Here is a 20,068-nt window from a genome sequence, read left to right on the forward strand (position 1 = left end):
ATGTTGTGTGTAAGTAGGAATGCTGGAAACATATTTACTGTTCTTTCTGTGGAGAGAGAACAGCTGTTCATTAATTCACAAAATACCATAAAGTTTTTTGATAGTAAAGAAAGCAATTGGCTAAATTAAGCAGTGTTTGGCTATTTGGCTATTGCATAATGTACTATAATAGCTGCAGATTTTTTTCAGGTTCATGCAAGAGCCTGGGGTAAGGGGTGAAAAATCAGCAATATGGCTTTTAATGAGCAGCAGAGAAGTGCTTTGTTCATGGAAGATCTGAATCATATCCTTCCAATCATTTTCAACATAAACACATACTCATGTGCCTAAAAAAAGAAAACATTTGGGTATATAGGCAGAATTGCATGCCATTATTTAACTAATTTATAAATTATAAAGTAATTTATAAATTATTTAACTAATTTATAGTGAAAGACTACAAATAACTAGGCAATAAAGTTAAGAAGCTAGGAGCACAAGTAATGTTCTCATCAATACTCACAATGAAAGGCCGTCACCCCCTGAGGGAAAAAAGAATTTTAGAAATAAACCATTGGCTAAAGGGTTGGTGTCACCAAGAAAACTTTGGTTTCCTGGATCATGGACTGCATTTCCTACACGAAGGACTCTTGGCAAGGAATGAGCTGCACCTCACAAAAACAGGGAAAAATGTACTCAGAAAAAGACTGGGCTAACTCATCAGGAGGGCTTTAAACTGAAATTGAGGGGGAAGGGTGAGCAATCTTTAGAATCTCTAGAACCCAAAACCAATCATAAATCCCAAGAAAACAAATCAAACAGTGAGGTTGGCAGTGATGAGCAAAAAAGAAAAATGCAAACAATAATCAGGAGATGAAGGAAACATACCCACGAACAAGGATAAAAAATGCTTATATACAAATGCTCAAAACTTGTGGAACAAACAGGACGAACCAGAAGCAATAGTACATGAGGGAGGGTATGACATAGTTGGCATTATAGAAACCTGGTGGGACAAAACCCATGAATGGAATGGAGTAATAAATAGATAGAAATTGTTCAAAAGAAACAGGTCTACAGAAAGAGGAGGGGGAGTTGAACTAAGAGAACACTACATAGCTACAGAAATGCACACGATCAAAGATAAAATCTCTCCAGAATGTATATGGGTTAATATAAAAGAGAAAAAAGTGACATTGCCATAAGTGTATATTACAGGCCACCCAATCAATCAGAAGAAATAGACAAACTCTTTGCCAACCAGTTAACAAATGTATGTAGGAAGCATACCACAATAGTAATGGGAGACTTCAACTACCCAGATATGAACTGGGAGACAAACTCTGCAGCAAGATCAAACAGATTCCTAACCAACCTAGCTGGCAACTTTGCATCCGAAAGGTGGAGGAGGGAACCAGATGTAAAGCTGTACTGGACTTAATTCTTACTAATAGAGAAGAAGTGATAGAGGGAGTTGAAGTTGCTGGAACCTTGGGTGAAAGTGACGACATCATACTAGAATTTAATATAATGCAAACACTAGCAACAGAAAACAATCCAACCAGTGTCTTGAACTTCAAAAGAGCTAACTTTAACAAGCTCAGAGAGAACCTAGGAAAGATCCCATGGATGAAAATCCTAAAGGAGAAAACAACTTGAGAAGCATGGGAAACTCTAAAAAATGTGATCATAAAAGCTCAGACCAGCACAATACCACTGAAAAAGAAAAACAAGAAATTCAAGAAGAAACCAGCATGGCTGCACAAAGATCTCTCTGACAAACTGAAAGACAAAAAGGACAAATACAAAAAAATGGAAAGAGGGGCACATAACTAAGGCAGAATATCAGCATATAGCCTGAATCTACAAAGATGAAGTCAGGAGAGCAAAGGCTTAGAACGAACAAAGACTTGCAACAGAAATCAAGGATAATAAAAAAAGTTTCTTCCAACACATTAACAACAAGAAAAAAGTCAAGGAAACTGCAGGTCCACTAAAGAGAGAAGATAGTAAGGAATTAATAGGCAACAGGGAGAAAGCAGAGCTGCTTATCTCATACTTTGCATCAGTCTTCATACAGAAACCATAGCCCAACATGCCAAAAAAAAACCCACTGCAAAAGACAAATAGAAACAAAAATTAAAATAAGCAAGCAAATAGTAAGAGAACACCTATCCGACCATGATGAATATAAAGCACCTGGACCTGACTAATTTCATCCCAGATTTCTGAAGGAGCTGACAGATGTTATCTCAGAACTGCTGCACCACATCTTTCATAAATCCTGGAGCACCGGGGAAGTACCTGAGGATTGGAAAAGGGCTGATGTGGTTCCCATCTTCAAGAAAGGGAAAAAAGGGAGAGAAGGACTTTTCTCATTGAGTAAGAGCCATGAGTCTCCAGTAGACCCCCTCTCAACTGCATGCCAGATATATTGTAGGAAGCATAATCCTATCAAGAACTAAATTTACTAGAAGAGAATCCTTAAAGTCATAGCCATTTAGTCTTAGAGTTAAGTCTAAGCTGTTCCTGCCCATCCAAACTTGACAACCTCATCTTCTGAGTAGCTTTCACCAGCCAAGGGGGACATGGATTAAGAGTACAGATGATTGTGATACAGAGGAGCACATCCTCAGCTCTGAAATATCTGCCATTTTCTCAACACTCACAGGCTCAAAATCTTTGCAGATAGCAAGGCAAGAACATGCCCAGCCAGAATCAACTCAGAACAGATCTGATTCCCTCCCCCCTATCAGTTGCCTAGAATATTTTTCAGAACAATTTAAAAATGTTCTTTGATGGCCATCCACAGAAGTGATAAACCAGCAAAATAATTACATTTTCCCATTCATATCGCTACAATGTAGACATTAGTAAAATTTGTGCTTGTATTTGGTCAGAGTTTTTTTTTTTTTTGAGCATTGTTCTAGGCCTCTCTTGGGATGTTTCATTTCCCAAATGTCTCGTATGCAAACAGAAATGCCCTAATAAATGCTTGCCTATTCTTCACACATTTCAATGAACTCTAGAAAAGTTCAACAGTCAAATGATATAAAGTCTCTAGAAATTTGGCTACCAAAACTTTTGCGTGAAACTTACAGGTCTACATAGAAGCTATTTGAAGGGCATGGTAGAAAACAGTTTTTTAATATAAATATTTTATTAATTTTCTAATTTTACAATCATGAATACTTAATAATGTGTTGTCTGGGTCCATTGGTAATTCAGTGGTACCTATTAACTTTCTCAGTGTAGTTCCAATACTACACCATCCAATGCTTCCTTGATCCTCTCTTCTTCTGGTGGTATGTATTTTTCCACACTGGACAAATACAATTCTTGTTACTATTATTACATATACAATAAAATATAGATACCTTCATCACATTTTTCTAGTATTATACATAATATTGATAGTGTCAGTTTATAATATGTTTTCTAGCCAGAACATATCTCAATTGCATTTGCACTTAAAATCCATTTGTTCAATCAATATCCTGTTTTTCCTGCTTTTTTAAAATTTTAATTTCCCATCAGTGTTCAAAATATCTATTGCTTATAATTTTCTCATAATACATTATATTTGGGTAACCAAAAGCTTTCCTTATTCAAACCCTTTTAGAATTTTCATATTTCCCATCTCATAACAAAGTATAACATTCTAGTTACAAATCCTACCCTTCTAATTATAATAATACTTTTATTTCTAACAGTTATCTATTTTCTTAACCATATTCAAACATCTGTTTAATAGTATAATAACCCATCTAATAGGTCAAAACCTCTATTTTCTTCAGTCTTACTCTAGCTTTCTTCCTTTGCCAAATAACTTTTCAAGTCAATGCATTTGAATCAACAAGTAATTCTTCCTCTGTTTTTGTATGTATTGTCTGGAATGAGGAAGAGAATTTGATTGCAGTATTTTTAGAAGAATGCTCAACCCATTTATATTCATTAAACAGCCTCCATCCTTCTCCTTCAGTTTTTCTTTTCATTTCTTGTTTGTCAATATTCAGCATTTCTCCTAACAGCTTTGTCATCCATTTGATCAGCTCTTCTTCCTTATCCTCAAATGTGTTCTGAGATCTTGACAAGTAAGATATCATTTCCATTTCTGGTATTATCACTGCATCTTCTAATTTTTCATTTCTCTGTATCTGCTAATTCCTTCCTTTAGATCTTCCACCTTTAGATCCATTTCTTCTAATTTTCCTTCTGTTTTCTGGGTTACTAGTTTCTTCTTTGGAGTCATTGTCTGAATTTGTAAGTTTAGGTTAGAAAATTGTTCTTTTATCTCATTTGTGTTATTTTTAGTCTCATGAAATAAAAAAAATGTTTCTTGGATTGATTTCAACATAGAAATAATTTCTTTCTGAGATTCATTAACATTTTCTTGTTGGTATATCAAGCTGGGGGCTTTGGAGAGAAGTGTTAAAGATGTTTTTTACCATTTGAGGCAAAGTATGGAACACCCAGTTTGTTTTTGTATGTAGTCTTTATAGTCCAATAGGGTCCCCAACAGAGATAAGAAGCCCAAGAGTTTTTTTTTCCCTTTTCCCAGCTTCAGTCTGCAAAAGTGAAAGTTTCCAGGAACAATAAAGAGTCTTATCTAAGTCCAGGCTTCAAGCCAAGTTTCCTTTAAGCATAATGAATTGTAGTGCTGTGATTCGCCACTAGATGTCGTTGACACCGTCATCCAGCTTTCCAAATCCAAGCCTATTTTATAGACTTTCAAATATCTTTTCTAAAAAAAAGTCTCAAAGGTACTTTTAGTCCCCAAATTTCAAAGCTATGTATCTGCATTAATTCCAAATTGATCTTGTAGTTTTTTTCTATTTTCCCCTAAAACAATTAATTTGCCACTTTTCTTTTCCTGAGGGGGCAGGGCAAAAACTTCCCTTCCCTCTCTCATTGGGGAGGGATCTTTGCTTTCGGCATTCTTTTGTCCAGGAAAGTAGTATTAAGATCATAGAAAGAACATAAAATCTCACCCAGTTCCATCCACATTGCTCAAAAATTGCTAGTTAATGCTTATCTTTGGTTGTCAGCAGCTTCTGAGTGGCCACACGAATGTAGTCAGTCTTTTTCCCATTGGTTAGGAGGGCTTCCTCATATCCAGTGGAAGGGTTGCCACCCTCTGCAATTAACAAGGGTCTCCTTCTTCTTTTTTGCCTCCCTGGGGCAATTTTTGGTCCTTTTTAGGGTCCCCAGCAGAGCAAAATTGAATGTATAAGACGGAGCCCCATCTTCCTATGCCCATTACAATGCAACACCTAACCGGAAGTCTGTAAAAAGTTTTATAAAAGGATACAATTGATAAGCCAAATGCTCTGGCAAAAAAATTAGAAACCTCCAGTGTAATTTTTACATAGCAGGGCAGCATTTTTTAATAGAACCATCCTCATGGTTGCTCTATAGCTAAGAAACTAACAATATGGGGTTCTTTACAAGTCCAACCTATAAAAGCAGGGGTGTCAAACTCAATTTCATTGAGGGCCGCATCAGCATTGTGGTTGCCCTCAAGGGGCCGGGTGGGTATGGCCAAGGTGGGCGTGGCCTACTGGGTCGGCGTGGCTAGAGTGTGTATGGCCTACTGGGTGGGCGTGGCCAGCTCAACATCGTTCGCATCAAGGGTGCCTATGGGGCCTGGGCAGGAGTGGGACAGATCTGAGGGTTTCTGGCAGAAGGACGGTCTCTGGGCCAGGGCCAAGGCAGTGGGGGCCGTTCCTCACTGTTTCCAGGATGGCTTCGTGGGCCACATGAAACCACTTCGCGGGCCGGATCCGGCCCCCGGGCCTTATGTTTGACATGTCTGTATAAAAGGATGATTTTTCTATACAATAAACCAAGAATAAAAAAAATATCTAAAAATAATTTAACTCTATGAATATGTTGAACCATCTCTGGGAATAGAGATCTAGTGTGATAGCAAAATAATGAGATTCAGCAGGATATAGATTTTTAAAGAAATAAAACAGCTAAACTTTGAAACAATTTAAAAAGCACCTCACATACCAAAAAGAGGCCAGGATTTCACTCTGCCTGTATCCCTGAACCCTAATCCACAAAGCTAATTAAAAACAAAAAGTACAATTCTTGGCTGCCAAAATTTTTCCTCCTCTGAAGTAATGCCAGAGGATAGGCTCCAAATGTATACTTGAGATCACTATCTCATTTGTCTATCTGCAGGGAGATAGAAAAGTTTTTAGTTCTGCATTTCAATGCAGCAAATGTTCCAAAACTGGAGGTATTTACAGTTAGACAGATTGCATTTTGCTTAAAATCTATGTCATTCTGTGGCTTCAGTTCCTAGTTTGCTGTGCATTTTGATATGGCGAGGAACTTTGCTTTATTTAAAAGCAATGTAAACATAAAGTAAAGCAGCACATGAACCAATAATGTTGCTGACACAGGCTTGATTCATGATACACTAAGCTATTTTTGGTTAGGTATTGCATGTCCACAGAAAAAAGTAGAAAAAGCTGAAAAAAAGAATGTTGAATTATAATAATGTAATTTTAATACAATTACTATTAAAATAGAAAGATAGACTGGGGAGTACATCATGTGTCATGCAAATGTTATAATATCAAAAACAAACCAAAATCACAACGGATACTGGGTTGGCTAAGTTGCAATGTTTGGCTGGAGATTTTGGGAATTGAAGTCCAGAAGTCTTAAAGTTACCAGAGTTGAGAAACACTGGTGTAGATGTTATAAACAATGCTGGACTATTTATAATAAAGTAATGAGTGAAGTATTTTTAAGATGAATTTGCTTCAATACAAACTCAAGGAAAACTGTCTAATCTAATATTTTTCCCTTGACATATATTTTAAAAAGGCTAAATAAAAGCCTAATTAGATATTAAAACATGCTTTAACACATTACACTCTTCATTAACCATATATAAGAGATAATAAACCATTTAAAAGAAATAAATGTTCAGTCAAAAAGAAATTGCCATTTAACCAGAAAATGAACCAGAGACAAAATATTTTCAAAGGATCATTGCTTGCAGAAGCCTATAAGTATTGCAGAAATATTTTATTATTAACAGGCAGTAAAAGCCTGTAAAAATGTCCAATACTTCAGCACACAATTTCACTTTTCCTAAGACTACAAAAAACAATTTAATTGCCAAGCATTATACCTTTTACATTTAATAGTTTTATTATTTTTAAAAAACTTTCTAGCTTTTTAATTTTAATTTAATTTTTCCTTAACCATATTGAGAGTAAAATGTCTCTCTGAATGCATCCTAGCCAGAAATACATTTCTTCGTAAAGTACAGTAGCAAGCCAAAAATTTGGATACAGTTTTGTTCCAAACTCTAATTGGAGCAAACCCTAATGTGTTTATTAACACAAAAGTTCAATTATTCCTAAAATTAAATATTCAATTGCAAGCAAGAAAAAGTAATAAATAAATGAATAAGCACATATTTTTAATAATTACATTTTTTTAGCAAATTAATGTGAGTAATGTCGCAAATTCAAAAAATATTTTTTTCTTGGAAATAAATAATCAATCAAAGCAGTTTAAAACCACATTTTAATAGAAATTATATCCTTGGTTAGTTTGCCTTATTCCTGAAATCTGGATTTTATTTTTGGAACAACCACTGCCATTTTTTGTTTCATATTTATTTTGGATCAATATTTGCTCTGTATAGAAGTAACTAATAAAAAAACCCAAACTCGCTACTGGATTGTCGAGACATATTGGAAGTGATTTTAACAGCAACCCAACCCTGGACTGTTGTCAGAGTTTGCTCTGGGTTTTCTTCTGGCCAGGTACTCTCCTGGTTTGAAATTTAAGGGGAATTGCAAATTTTGTTGGGACTGCATACATGTAGTTCTCTGAGTGAGAACTTAGTGAATTGAGCTGCTGGCATGTCTAGGCAGAGCAGGAAAAAATTCTGACAGTGATCCAACTTTACATTTGCAAACCCCTTGCCAAATTATGATTTCCCTCCTCCCCAGTTGCTCACAATCCACAATAACTCAAAATCTGAGAAATTCTGGAACATGTGAGTTACTTCTATGTAAATAAGCCTAGAGAATTGCTGAATCGTTGTGAATATATGAAAAAAAAACACCATTAATGTAATCACTAGTATATTTCAAAGGCTTTCAGAAATGAAATTAATGTAATGGAAGCAAACATCTTTACATTTAAGTTTGATGCCTAATGATTTTATGAACATATCCATATAGAGCTTTCCCAGCAGCAATGCAAAAGGCTATGCCTTCTAATCCCACCCCCCAACATAACCTAGTGCCCTGGTAATCTCTTCTCTAATAAACACTAATGATGCCCTATGCTGCTTAACTTTACAAGATCAGCCAGCCCTAGGCTAGGTTCTGCCACCTAGCTAGTGATTCAGTTGAAAGGCATATTTTACCTGGCTTCATATATATATTTTTAAATGTTCATAGAAAAGTGGTCAGGTCCTTAAAAAAACTTTTCTAGCAATGAATTTAATAGGATTTATTTCTGAATAAAAATACTGGTAGTTGTTGCCTTAATTTTGCTTTTGCATTTCTGTTACATTCAAATCCTTAACAAAAATAGAGATTGTGTTAATACTAAGCTATAATTTGCTAGACTTAATTTAAAAAAAGAGAGTGTCTGTATCCTTGGTGGGTGGGGTGAGGTCCAGCGATCAGTATCCATCATCTTTCCAACTGCCTTGTCACAACTTCAATTAATAAAATTGAGTAAAAAATGTCACAGGCCTGGTGGAAAAAACCTTTTCACAGCCTTTCAAGAGGAAGTTTAGTTCCCGCTTTTTCTCCTTGCATTAGCTCCTGTCATCCACAAAACAACAGAACCCAGTGGTGTCAATTATATTTGATTGACTGAGTAAAGCACACACACAAATAAGCGAAAACAATGGACACAAAAATCTATACATGACTCCCCTTGTCAGGGAGAACGCTCGCCTGCTCCATTTTCATGCTGCACGGTGTCCTGCTGCTACGGGCTTAAATGTTTCTTTCAGCCCCCACACTATCACCAATTAAGTTAGCAGGGTCTTCAAAGGTGTCAAACGGCTCCCTGGGCAATTGGCTGTAACTGCTGTTCAATAAATGAGGTCTAATTTATCAGTTTAACTTCAGTTTTAAAAACCTAATGTCTCAAGGTTCCATGTGCCATTTGCCAAGAAGGTGAAGAGAGGCCTGCCAGCGTGTGCTTTGAAAGTTGGAGGAGGCTCTTGTTAGCAGCCCTCGCTTTCCCTCCCCCCCTTCCTGTCATGCCTTTTGCCTCTTGCTGAAAGATGTATCTGAATAAAATATACTCATGCAGCTCATAGTTATACATCATTGGATCTTACTGAAGCCTTCAGGTAGGAAGCGGACAAATAAAAAACAAATGTGAATTGCTGCAGACTTGGGCTGTCTTTGGAACAGATTATTCTAAAGGCAAGGGGGTGGCATACAAAGGGGTGAAGGAAGGGAGTTTTCCCAATTCCAAGTAGGACTGTCTTGTATTTAAATATTTAAATTTTGTCAAATGTTTTGTTAAATATAAACCACTATGTGGTGGCACAGTGGTTAGAATGCTGTATTGTAGGCTAATTCTGCCGACTGCCGGCAGTTTGATTTTCATTGCTCAAGGTGGACTTAGCCTTCTATCCTTCCGAGATCAGTAAAATAAGGACCCAGATTGTTGGAGGCAATATGCTGACTCTGTAAACCTTTTAGAGATGTTTGTAAAGCACAATGAAGTAGAATATAAGTCTAGAGCAGGGGTGTCAAACTGCTGGCTTGGGGGCCAGTTGCATCATGCGGACCCCAGCTCCAGGAATGAGAAAAAAGTTGCGATAATTTGCACCACGTCTCATGACACGGCGAGTTTGACACCCGTGGTCTAGAGCTATCTTGGTGTATAATGGCACGAGATAATGGTTGAATTTCATAAAGAACAAATCTAGGTGAATATGTCAAAGAATCTAATAACAGCTTCCATCATAGCAATGGTGACCTCTACCTGAGACAAAAGTCCTGCTTTCCATTATAGCACAGCTGGTTATAGAAGCTGGGCCATTGAAGAATATTAGCCTTCTCTAGAGTAGTCCATTATCTCTTCAGAGATTTCTTTAATATTCTGGCTTTTGGCTCTCACATACAAGGGGATAGCATTATTCCAGACTTAGAGGCCATGCTGGTATCAGGATTCAGTTCCGCAGAATTTTGCAGAATTTTGCTGAAGGCTTAGAGGTAAGGTCCTGTTTTCTTAGTAACAGGTTTGAAAAACACTTTCTCCAGATCTTGCTTCTTCAGATGAAGAAATATCTGAAGTGAGCAGGGCACAAACGTCAGGATGAACAATGTCTATAGGTCAATGGCTTCAGTCAAGATTTTCAAGCTTTGTAGCACAAAATAAATTCCTTAGCTATTCAGGTGACTAAGGTTGCAGGTGAATTCAAAGACAATATAACAAACCCACTTTCAGGACGTCTTATGTATAAACTTGTCAATACCCCCAGAATGAATGTAAATTTGAGTGTATGGTAGAAAGCGTTTCCAAAGTTTTATTCTTCTTGCTGCCTTATCTATTGTTTGCAATATTTTAACAAATTTCTATTTGCTGCAGAACGATATAAAAACAGTCGTGCAGAATCTCTGGAGCTCATTAACTACAATCTGGAATCTATTTCCTGTAGCAAAGATGGGTCCTGGCATAAGACAGAAAAATATTTCTGAGCCTCTCTGTACAGCAGAGGTTCCTTAGCAGGACTGAAAACTGATTGCCATTGTAGAATACTATCACATTTCTTATATTGCCATTTCCCCCTTCTAATGCAACCTGAATTATCAGTTCTCCTGACTAGAGGATGCGAAGGGGCTATAAGGCTCTCCTTTCCTCTGTCCCAGGGATTGTCCAACCCTGACAACTTTAAGACTGGTGGACTTAAAGTCTCAGAAGGTTCTGTGCTGGCTGGGGAAATCTGGGAATTGAAGTCCACAGGTCTTAAAGTTCCCAAGGTTGGACACTCCTGCTCTATTCCAAAACCTTAATTAGGAGAGAATCTGTTCTCTAAGAACTTCTACCCAACAAAAATTGACATCCTGTTGTTGTTGTTAGCTGCTAGGTTCTGTCTGACCCATTGTGACCCCATGGACAATGTTCCTCCAGGCCTTTCTGTCCTCTACCATCTTCTGGAGTCCATTTAAGCTCACGCCTACTGCTTCAGTGACTCCATCCAGCCACCTCATTCTCTGTCATCCCCTTCTTCTATTGCCCTCAATCTTTCCCAGCATTAGGCTCTTTTCCAGTGAGTCTTTCCTTCTCATTAGGTGGCCAAAGTATTTGAGTTTTAGCTTCAAGATATGGCCTTCTAAAGAGCAGTCAGGGTTGATCTCCTCTAGGACTGACCAGTTTGATCGCCTTGCAGTCCAAGGGACTTGCAAAAGTCTTCTCCAGCACCATAGTTCAAAGGCTTCAATTCTTTGGCACACAGCCTTTCTTATGGTCCAACTTTCACTGCCATACATTGCAACTGGGAAGACCATAGCCTTGACTATATGCACTTTTGTTGGCAGGGTGATGTCTCTGCTTTTTAGTGTGCTGTCTAGATTTTCCATTGCTTTCCTCCCCAGGAAAAAGCGTCTTTTAATTTCTTGGCTACAGTCCCCATCTGCAGTGATCTTGGAGCCCAGGAAAATAAAATCTGTCACTACCTCCATTTCTTCCCCATCTATTTGCCAGGAATTGAGAGGGTCAGATGCCATGATCTTGGTTTTCTTAATGTTAAGTTTCAACCCAAGTTTTGTACTCTCCTTCTTCACCCGCAACAAGAGGCTCTTTAGTTCTTCTTCACTTTCTGCCATTAGAGTGGTATCATCTGTGTATCTTAGGTTGTTGATATTTCTTCCGGCAATCTTAATTCCAACTTTTGATTCATCTAGCCCTGCCTTTCTCATGATGTACTCTGCATATAAGTTAAATAGGCAGGGTGACAGTATACAGCCTTGCGGGACTCCTTTCCCAATTTTAAACCAAACAGTGGTTCTGTGTCCAGTTCTCACTGTTGCTTCTTGACCCGCATATAGGTTTCTCAAGAGACAAATAAGATGGTCTGGTACTCCCATCTCTTTAAGAACTTGCCACAGTTTGTTCTGATCCACACAATCAAATGCTTTAGCATAGTCAATGAAGCAGAAGTAGATGTTTTTCTGGAACTCCCTAGCTTTCTCCATGATCCAGCGTATGTTGGCAATTTGATCTCTAGTTCCTCTGCCTCTTCGAAATCCTGCCTGTACTTCTGGCAGTTCTCGATCCACATATTGCTGGAGTCTAGCTTGTAGGATTTTAAACATAACTTTACTAGCATGTGAAATGAGTGCAATGGTGCAATAGTTTGAACATTCTTTGGCACTGCCTTTCTTTGGAATTGGAATGTAAACTGATCTTTTCCAATCCTGTGGCCACTGTTGAGTTTTCCAAATTTGCTGGCAAATTGAGTGTAGCACTTTTACTGTATCATCTTTTAAGATTTTGAATAGCTCAGCTGGAATACTGTCACCTCCACTAGCTTTGTTGTTGCTCAGCTTTCCTAAGGCCCACTTCACTTCACATTCTAGGATGTCTGGCTTGAGGTCAGTGACCACCTCATCATGGTTATCAGGGATGTTAAGCTCGTACTTGTATAGTTCTTCTGTGTAATTTTTCCACCTCTTCTTAATCTCTTCTGCCTCTGTTAGGTCCCTGCCATTTTGGTTATCAGGGACGTTAAGCTCATTCTTCTTCTGTGTATAGTTCTTCTGTGTAATTTTTCTTAAACTCTTCTGGCTCTGTTAGGTCCCTGCCATTTTGGTCCTTTATCATGCCCATTTTTGCCCATTTTTGCATGAAACGTTCCCTTCATCTCTCCAATTTTCTTGAAAAGATCTCTGGTCCTCCCTATTCTATTGTTTTCTTCTGTTTCTTTGCACTGTTCATTTAAGAAGGCATTCTTATCTCTTCTAGCTATTCTCTGGAATTCTGCATTCAATTGGGCGTATCTTTCTTTTTCTCCCTTGCCTTTCTCTTCCCTCCTTTCCTCATCTATTTGCAAATCTTCCTCAGACAGCCATTTTGCTTTCTTGCATTTCTTTTTCTTTGGGATGGTTTTAGTTACTACCTGTTGTACAATGTTGTGAACCTCTGTCCATAGTTCTTCAGGCATTCTGTCTATCAGATCTAATTCCTTAAATCTATTTGTCACCTCTACTATATATTCATCAGGGATATGATTTAATTCATACCTGACTGGCCTAGTGCTTTTCCCTACTTTCTTCAGTTTAAGCCTAAACTTTGCAATGAGAAGCTCATGGTCTGAGCCACAGTCAGCTCCTGGTCTTGTTTTTACTGACTGTATAGAGCTTCTCCATCTTTGGCTGCAGAGCATATAGTCAATCTGATTTCTGTGTTGACCGTCTGGTGATGTCCATGTGTACAGCTGTCTCTTGGATTGTTGGAAAAGAGTGTTTGCTATGACCATCGTATTCTCTTGACATAATTCTGTCAGCCTGTGCCCTGCTTCATTTTGTACTCCAAGGCCAAACTTGCCTGTTATTCCAGTTATCTTTTGGCTTCCTACTTTAGCATTCCAATCCCCCATGATGATAAGGGCATCATTTTTTGGTGTTAGTTCTATAAGGTGGTGTAGGGCTTCATAGAACCGGTCAATTTCATCCTGTTCAGCATTGGTGGTTGGGGCATAGACTTGGACTACTGTGATACTGAATGGTTTGCCTTGGATTCGAACTGAGATCATTCTGTCATTTGGGGGATTGTACCCCAGTATTGCTTTTCCTACTCTTTTATTGACTATGAAGGCTACTTCATGTCTTCTGAGGGATTCTTGCCCGCAGTAGTATACCTGATGTTCATCTGAATTAAATTCACCGATTCCTCTTCATTTTAGTTCGCTGATTCCTAAGATGTCGATGTTCAGTCTTGTCGTCTCTTGTTTGATGACGTCCAGCTTTCCTTGATTCATGGACGTTACATTCCAGGTTCCTATGGAGAAAAAATCTTTACAGCATCGGACTTTTCTTTCACCACCAGATACTTCCACAGCTGAGTGTCCTTTAGGCTTTGGCCCAATCGCTTCATTCTTTCTGGCACTACTAGTACTAGCCCTCTGCTCTTCCCCAGTAGCATATTGGACACCTTCCGACCTGAGGGGTTCATCTTCCAGCGTCATATTGTTTTGCTTTTTGGAACTGTCCATAGGGTTTTCATGGCAAAGATACTGGAGTGGGTTGCCATTTTCTTCTCCAATGGATCATGTTTTGTCAGAACTCTCTGCTATGACCCGTCTGTCTTAGGTGGCCCTGCATGGCATAGCTCGTAGCTTCATTGAATTACGCAAGCCCCTTCACCAAGACAAGGCAGTAATCCATGAAGGGGTGACATCCTGAGGGTGGCCTAATTTGGATATATCAACCAAATCAATCTAGCATCTCTCTCATTATAATCAATAAGAGGTGAAATATTTCCAAAATCTTTTGACAGGAAAATATTTTTCCTATACGGATCCCATCTAATTGTATTTAGCTGGGATTCAGAATGGAGCCAAGACTCTGGCAAATCTCACCTCTGGTCAACTTTCTGGATTGTTCTCCCAGTTTCATTTCTGCTCTCTAATTTATTAATACATCTTCCTTGTCCTTCAAACCTCTACTTGGCCTTTTCTCATTTCCTTCCACCTTCTCTTTCTTGAGGAAGGCTGAAGAAGCTACTGTTAAAATTTGCCTTTCCTAACTTTTAGGGTTTAAATACTTGACCAGGTGCCCTCTTCCTTCATTTATGACCCTTCTCGTTAAACAATGACCCTGAGAGTTAACAACTCCTTTTAATAGCTGAACTAATTCACCTAATGCAGGAGAGGTTTCATATGGATGTAGTTCTGAAATTGTTAATTCTTATTTTATATATCTGCAGAAAACCTTTCCTAATCCAAATAGGTCTCAGAGGAACTCTCAATAGGATTCCTAAATCTCCATTTAACATCCATGCCTGAGTTAAACATTTAACTTTATCAATTATGGTTGAGTGTACCTTTGGAAATATCAGCCCACATTTTTTCATCATCTTCTCCTTGGCCTCTTGTCCTTTGGGGGCTACTGCCCTCTAGAGCCTTGAGACATGCTTGCGAGTTCAAAAGAAGCTCCCTTTTTTCCACCAGCTTATATTTTAGGTGTGCTGGAGGAAGGAGAGAGATAAAGGCTTTCTTTGCTTAAGGAAAGCACCCGAAAACTTGGCTATCTTCCAACCCTTTCTCCACTTGCTTTTGTCCTGTACAAGAGCAGGTTTGTGCTTTTTGTTTTGGCCTTCCATATAGTACTCTATATAACAAACGCTGGAGTACTTTAAATCTCAAGCGCTAATTTCTGCTTTGGTATTGAGCCAGAAACCAAGCTAATCTCAGTCCATTAAACTGCTAATGCTTATCTTGACCTTAGGACTATTTCAAATACTCTAAGAAGTCATTAGCACTTATGGATACCAGTGACTTCTCATTCTCACATTCTTCTAGTAATTTTTTTTGGTAAATCAAGTGAGGAATTGCAGGTACAAGATATTTCTGCCTCATTTTTTTAAATAAGGGAGGAGTAGATTACTAAATTTACTAAACATTTTAGCATAAAATTAAACTTTACAACAGACAAAGACGAAATAAAAATATAAAGAGAAAACTAGCAAGTAAAGATGCAACAAAAACACAGTTTAAAACAAACTGCCAATATTTAATTTGGCTAAGGATAATATAACTGCCTTATATTACATAATAATATATTATACATTACATAAGAAACTACATAACCCATTCATCAAAATACCTGCCTTTTATTACTTAGGAATGCCACAGGTAACCATAATTTTTGTGACAAAATATTTCCCAAATGGGATATGCTCAACTATTTCAGCAAAGTAGAGCCATGGAGAAAAGTCCAAGAGACCAAACAATCAAAGAACAAGGCTGGCTAACAACATTTTGAAACAAACAAAGTAATTTACAGTATCTGATAAGGATTAATTTGAATTCAAAGACATTTTCAAAATTCAGAAAAACTTTGGAAAAAAAGGAAAAAGCATTGATGGTTTTGAACTTCAGTGTTGGAGAAGGCTCTTGAGAATGCCAATATCAATGCATCATTGAACAAATCAATCCAAGCACAAATGGCCAAGCTCAGATTATCGGACTTTACATACATGCAAAGGCTTAGCTCTCTGGAAACATGTATAAATATGGGGAAAGGGGAGGAAAGAGAAGAAGGAGCAAGGTAGATAGACTGAATTACGATGGTGATGGATGCACTATTGAAAGACCTGAAGGATCAGGCTGAAAACAGATCATCCTGGACAAATCTATTTATGTATTTGCTAAGAATCTACACCAACATAATCAATCAGGGATGGGCAATCTTTTCAGCCCTGGGCTGCACCTATCATAGTCATCTCAAAAGTTCTTTTTCAAAAGGCAACTGGGCTTCTTTTTCCTTGAAGAAGAAGAACAAAATGTTCCATTTCTCATTCAAGAAACTTCATTAGTTATGATGGCGGTGGGCGTGGCAGGTGGGAGGGGGATGGAAGGATAGGTTCTGACTGGATGGTGGGAGGGGGGAATGGAAGGATTATATTTATTTGCAGTCATCTGGTACATTAGCACTCTCTGCGAGAGCTCTTGAGGTGACTTGAGAGATTTGTCTTTGCCTCCAGTGCAATTGGCTGTGGAGTCTTCTTAGCATTGCTGCAAGTGCTGCATTGTAGTCTGGAGATAAATGGTGTCTTATCCCTCCCCCTCTGTTTAGGAAGAGCTGCTCAGTGGTAACATAAATGGCCTCTTTTACACCTCTTTCAAACCAATAATCCTCTCCATCCAAAATGTGAACTTTGCTGTCTTCAAAAGAGTGACCTTTGTCTTTCAAATGTGGATGGACTGCTGAATCTTATCCTGATGGGTTTGATCTCCTATGTTGTGCCATGCACTTCTGAAGTGGTTGTTTTGTTTCCCCAATGTACAGATCTGCACATGTCTCACTGTGTTGTATTGCATATATCACAATCCTCAATTTTTGTCTGGGTGTTCTATCCTTGGGGGTGGACAAACTTCTGCCTTAGTGTATTCTTGGGTTTAATGTGTACATGTACTGTATGTTGTGTTGACTGAAAATTCTCCTGAGCTTTTCAGATATTCCTGCAATGTATGGAATGACAACGTTGCTATATTTGTTGTTCTCTTTTTTTTACATGTACATGGTCTATGTATGAGACTATGTACTAGACTATGTATAGCATAGTCATATGTTAAACATGCATGCAGAGTTTTTTTTAAATTTCTATTTCATACTCTAGATCAGGGGTCCCCAACCTATGGGCCATGGCCCGATAGTGGGTTGCGGGCTCTTGACCAGTGGGCTGCAGAAATGGCTGGCCAGGGTGCACACATATGGGCACACATTCCCCCCATTCACTCTAGCACCTATGGCTCTGTTTGTGCATGCACACGGGCATGAATGGGAATGCTAGTGCATGTATGTGTGTGGCCCATTTGCGTGCATGCACATGCGCACACACATAGTAATTTGGAAGCTTCTCTCCCCGCTGGTCCACAAGCCTGGAAAAGTTGGAGAACTCTGCTCTTGATGCAGCAAAATTGCTTATGAAGGCAAGTTAGAACACAACATATGTCAGAGATGACTTCTATCAGTCACTGTACATTGAAGAAATATGATTTTTTAAAAAAAATCAGCAAAATTACAACATTCTTCAATCAGGTGGGCAGATAAGCAAGTAGTCACAAGGGGATTTTAGGTATCTGAAGAGAGCTGCATCCAAAGCTCTGAAGTACTGCATGCTGCTAGGACCACCTTCTGCACTGCACCCAGGTGAGATGGGCAGTCTCTAAATTTAATAAATATTTTTTAATAAATAAAGTTAACAACTGTTTTCTAACAAAGATAATGAGCAAGTATAATAACTGTCTATATATAACAGCTAGCAGCCCAGTGCAAATAGTCAGGTGAGTCCTTTGCCTGAAGTGCTGTGTGAAGCCAATTATGGTTTGTAAGACACTTTTTAAGCCAACTATGCTTAAGCCACCTAATGAGAAGGAAGGACTCACTGGAGAAGAGCCTAATGCTGGGAAAGATTGAGGGCAATAGAAGAAGGGGATGACAGAGAATGAGGTGGCTGGATGGAGTCACTGAAGCAGTAGGCGTGAGCTTAAATGGACTCCAGAAGATGGTAGAGGACAGTAAGGCCTGGAGGAATGTTGTCCATAGGGTCGTGATGGGTCGGACACGACTTCGCAGCTAACCACAACATGCTTTACTCAGTAAGCCATAATTATGTGAGTCCTATCTTAGTGTTATAGGCTCTTAGCTGTTTTCTGAAAACCTGCTTAAACATCTAGTCAAGAGGCATTATTTGTCTCTGCTACAAACACTTTCCCAAAAATTTATTATTAAATTGTCTAGGAACTTTTTTCATACTCTTTCCCCTTTTTCATCTCACTCCTTTTGCCTCACAAATCATCTCTTGTTTCTTGTTTCACCTGAAATAAAGAACTATCATTTAGTCATTTGAAACCCAAGAACAATAAGCCTAAATCAGACTTTTATCTGCAAGAAAATAATGACCTTTTCTGCATATTTTCAGTTTAAATCTAGGCATAGATGAACAGTTTACGCAGTCAGAAATAACACAGGCTTTTCTTTGTACTGAGCATTTAAAGGTACTTGTCTGCAGATGTTTAAATCCTCAATAAACCATAAATTGTTCATTTCTAGATGTTTTATAGCCATTTGTCCCATTGCAACATCTGAATCAATTTGTGGTTTGATTAGACTTTGCCACCAGCACTTGAGGGATTATTGTTGCTGGATTGTGATTTTTACCAATTAGGGAAGCACCAGATGTTTGATTATTTTCCCCTCATATTTTTGTCATGTTGACATACCATGTCATAAGTATCCTGTGATATTTTTATGCTGTCAGATTTCGTATTGGTTCACTATAGCAACAATAAATGTTTGATGGAATGCTCAGATTCTCTTGTCATTTGTCTATTTTTTGTTTTGTTTTGGTGGTTTTTTAAAAACTAGAGTATCTATTTTATGTTGCTTTACAACAATTTACAACAATGACAATTAATAGAAATGTAAAAAATAAAAAATAGAAGGAATAGAATAGAAAAATAAAAAATAAGAACATATTGAAGAAAAAGCGAAGAAATATATATAAAGAACTGACTTCCCCCAGCATCACAAAAAGTATAAACTTTTTAGTAACTTATCACCTTCTCTTAAAATATAACAAATGATCTGTTTTTCCCATATTCCACCTCTTATCTATAAACAGACCCATAAAATCTCATCATTTCAATCCTGATCTCAGTAATTGTCCATTAAGGGTTATGAGAAATTTCAAATAAACCAACTTTATATTCCTTCCTTTTATTTCTAACAATCTCGATATTTAGGCTCTTTAAATAATGTCCTAGAACTTGATTTGTTTTCATTTTTTCTTTGGTCTCACCAAAAAAAACCCAAGCCTTTTTTGTAAATACAATATAAAGAAATTATCCAGGTCATTCTGTCTCAATATAAATAATTATTTATATACCTATTTTAATTATTAATATATCAGCTGATTTCTTTTGTATGTCCAGTGTAACATTTTTTTTCCTGTCAGGCTTAGAGCCTGTCATTTTAAAAACTATTTTCAAATCAATTTAAGTCATGTCAGATAATGCTTATTTTTCTTCCATAGCATCTTTTAAACACAGAGACAGACATTCTTAAAATTAACTTCTGGGTGCATGGTTCAAAAATATCAATTATGTCCAATAGTAATATTTAACTTCATTCTTTACTAGGTTTGAGAGTTCTTCTCCTTTAATTGTAATCTTTAGTTCCTTCTGGTTCTCCCTAATATCCAATTTTTAAAGTCTTATGATTTTTTTAAAAAAAGAATCAAAACAAAAGCATTTTCCAATACAAGGATTCTTTATAATTAATTCCAAAATCTTATTTCAAATTTATCTGGACCCCTAGATGGTGGTTTTAAATCACCTTTTTGCTGTTTA

Source organism: Vipera ursinii (genome assembly GCF_947247035.1).
Source record: "Vipera ursinii genome assembly, chromosome: 2".
NCBI lineage: Eukaryota > Metazoa > Chordata > Lepidosauria > Squamata > Viperidae > Vipera > Vipera ursinii.